This window comes from Vipera ursinii, assembly GCF_947247035.1.
Source record: "Vipera ursinii genome assembly, chromosome: 1".
Lineage (NCBI taxonomy): Eukaryota > Metazoa > Chordata > Lepidosauria > Squamata > Viperidae > Vipera > Vipera ursinii.
This window is the reverse complement of record NC_139512.1, coordinates 329,398,584-329,402,184: the sequence shown is the minus strand read 5'-3', so window position 1 is coordinate 329,402,184 and position 3,601 is coordinate 329,398,584. Positions and strand designations below refer to the sequence as shown.

At 39.0% G+C, this 3,601-nt stretch overlaps 1 long non-coding RNA gene across 1 annotated transcript; it reads right to left on the bottom strand.

Moving 5' to 3' along the window:
* Positions 1-1,682: 1,682 nt before the first annotated feature.
* On the bottom strand, positions 1,683-3,229 carry LOC310635397. Its single transcript, XR_014491398.1, has 3 exons — positions 3,150-3,229; positions 1,981-2,092; positions 1,683-1,875 (listed from the first exon to the last, which is right to left on the bottom strand). It is a non-coding gene; the product is annotated as an uncharacterized lncRNA (long non-coding RNA).
* Between the last annotated feature and the right edge of the window lie 372 nt (positions 3,230-3,601).

Here is a 3,601-nt window from a genome sequence, read left to right as displayed (position 1 = left end):
CAGAGCAAACAGAGCAAAACAAAAACATGAACCATGAAACAGGAGCTATTCAAACGGTTGCCTTCAGCAAACCAGCCCTCCCACACATTCCCCTTTTAAGCAGTAAAAGGCGTGGCTTCTCTCTGCCTCCTTCCAAGGTGCCCCATTGCCTTCCTCTGTTTACTCCTGATTGACTGCCTGCGTCGGGCGTCCTTGAACAGGGCCAGCTGTGGGTCATCTTCATCCATGCTGTCAGGCTCACACAGCTGGGTCTGCATCGTAACCAGATGGGGGGGGCTGGCTGAGGGCTCTGCGAAGCCTCAGGGCTGTCCTCTGCAACACCCCCCTCCTCCTTCTCTGAATCGTCTGACCCAACTGCCAAACCCACAGACTGACCCTGAATCACAACACAGACTTGGTTACCTGAATCATCAGAAATATTGAGTAGTTATAGGAATTCCACACAGACTCTTTTATTTAAATGAATGAAAACCGCTAAAGGAGATGGGAAAACATGTTGAGGTATATTAGGCTATCCCACCTCCTTTGAACTCCATGCTGTGATAGAATTGATTTGAGAAAGGATCCTAAGCATGAGGGATGAGCATAAAAGTGGAAAAGGGAAATCTAGCTCATTTCTGTGTTACATGTACCCTGCCTATGTTGTAAAAAATGCTCCATTGAAAGGTTAATAAAGAATGGATATATGTAAACTATTGGTCCTAGACTTACTCTGGAAATTGCTATTTGTATTTTAATAGTTCTTTTCAGTGAAGTCTGATTCATTGCTGAGATTTTAACATTTTATAGGATGAGTTATGCCACAAGTTAAATATTTACATCCCCTTATCAATTTAGACATTGTAATAAAAGAGAAGTAGAAAGAGTGTGAATGAAAGTTGAGAGGGGGGGATTAAATAGGTTCAGGTTTGTATGGATTCTGGTTGTGCAAATTATGTTTTCACCAGTGCATATTGTTAGATTACGCCCCTTTATTAGCATAGATATAATAGTGTCCACAATAGTATCCCTCACATTTTGGCTGTGTGTGTTTGTCTGTATCAGGTCCTATGTGACTCACCCTCTGATAAAGTGGTTTTATTGTGTAGTCTATCTATTAGTTTAGATGGTATCTAAAATCAATTTCATAACATCTGTTGGTCTGTCTATTTAACAAAAAGAATGGGCCAGGAAAGGATCCTCTCTCTTGCGGATTTCCTATTGCTACATCTTCATTTCCTTTATCAAGATCCAGGCTGTGCTGATATGAAGTCATCAGACAAAGTCATTCTTATTCTAAGTTGTATCCAATGGTATTTAACTTGAGAAAAAATAATCTTAAGAATTTTTGTTCTTCTCCTTTCCAAGATATCAGCGAATGGCTTAAATTTGATTTTATACTATTTCTGCCCAAGCAACTACATTAGCTGGAAGACATCAGTGGCAAAGTAATCGCTACAATAAATAAACAAACCGAAAGGGAAGAATGAGACTATGTGAAATTATAGCATAATATAATATGTGGTTGAAGAGCAGGCAACACCTCTCTCTCTCTCTCTCTCTCTCTCTCTCTCTCTCTCTCTCTCTCTCTCTCTCTCTCTCTCTCTCTCTCTCTCTCTCTCTCTCTCTCTCTCTCTCTCCAGTAGTCATAGGAATATATTGCTCCCAGGTACTTTTTAAAGAAGTTGCACAATGTCTGCAATGCTCATTTAGCTTTATTTCAAGAAATATTTGCCAAATTTTACTTCAATGCACAAATGTTTTAGAGTTTGATGGATAGCAATTTGATTTATATAAAGAAAGATAAAGCGATAGCAGGCAGTAATCTCAGGTCATTGGCCATGTCTTGAAGATATCCACGGTTGTTGATGGAGATGGCATTATTTTCCAGGATGGCTATACAAATGAGAAAAAATAATAAGTTGATCAAAGTGAGTTTAAAGTAAATTCTTTGCTTTGCAAAGCTGTATCTGTATCTCTATTAGAGGAGAGTTTTCTTACCGTCTACAGCATATAGTTCGCCTCGGACAGTCCCACCTCCCAATTTGAGTGCCAGGACGACACCTGCGTAAGCATTGTCCTCCTGCACCACGACACCTGTGGTGGGCATTCCCTATGAAAAGAGAAAGAGGAGACAGGTAAACGATGAATAAAGATTCCTTAATATTTAAATACATTTTTCCTTGCAAGACACTACCTTCTTCTACAGAATTGCAGGATTCCTTTGTCAATTTATAATTTTATTCATTTGTAACAAAAATATGAAAATAAAAAGCAGTAAGGAACAACAATAGGGAAAGAGGAAAAAGGCAAATGTGGAAAGGGGGGGGGAGAAACAAAAGGCGTTGACTTCCGATTCCCTCTCTTGCAGTAAAATAAGGCATTAAAATCAAATCTTTACTTTTTACATTTCTGTAGTAGTATGAACTAGCCATTTCTCTATCAGCAAGTCAGTCTAGAATCATTGATATCTTTTATTTTTTCATTTTTATTTTTTTAAATTAACTCAAGGTGGTAGATGTATCTAATACATAGACCCAGAAAGACCCAGCCGGCATTCATCTAAAACTCTTTCCTTCTCTTATTTTCTGCAAAACACCAAGACTGTGAGAAGGTTTGGGCTGAGAGGGAGGGAGGGAGGGAGGGAGGGAGGGAGGGAGGGAGGGAGGGAGAGAGAGAGAGAGAGAGAGAGAGAGAGAGAGAGAGAGAGAGAGAGAGAGAGAGAGAGAGAGAGAGTGGTCCAAATTCACCCAGTGAGCTTTCAGACCTAAGGTGAGATTAGAACTCAGTATCCAGATTTGTAGTGTTTTGCTCTAACCACTAGATCAAACTGTTTCTCCATTGTGCCTCTTTATTCAAATAGAAGATATTTAGCTGAGAATTTGGTAAACCAATACTAAAGTGAAGCAAATCAACAAAAATAAGCTACAATAACAAAAAGAAACCCAATAAAGTTCTTTGAAGAATTTTGAATCAAAAGAAAAATCAATGGCATATTTTTCAAATGTTTGGAGGTTCATGTTGTCAATAGTCTATACTGTTCAAAGCTATTTCTGTAAAGTAAAACAAAAAGATGTTGAAGATTATCCTGCTTTCACTGATGATCACACCTGTTTGAAAAGGAGTGAGTTATCAATCCTTTGTAAATTATCAGTAATTTTGTTTCTTACCTGGTTCAGACAGGAATGCAAGGAAAAGAAATGCGAAAAGCAGATAAAGGATTTTCATGGTGAGACTGGTTCTGGCCCAAATTTTACTCCTGGGACAGAAATGGCTCTCTATTTATGGAGTTATGATGATTGCATCATATCACCTCAGTGAACTATTGCAAAATAGTTCTTACATAAGGCAACGGTGCATCTTCCTTGGATTGAAACACTCCTGTTTGTTAGCTGTTACAAAAGTGCATAGAAGAGCAGCAGACTTCATTTAACATCTATCCTGCTATGGTTATAAAAGATTGGAGGCTCAGGACTTGCAGTGTCCTAATGGGGCAAAGAAAATTCCTTACTGAATTGCTGCCCAAACTCTACAGCCCACAATGATAATGCTTGGCCATGTTCACTAATGGCTAGAGTTTGGGCAGAGCCCTTAGAACCAAGTGGTAGAAATCTGGGGTTGG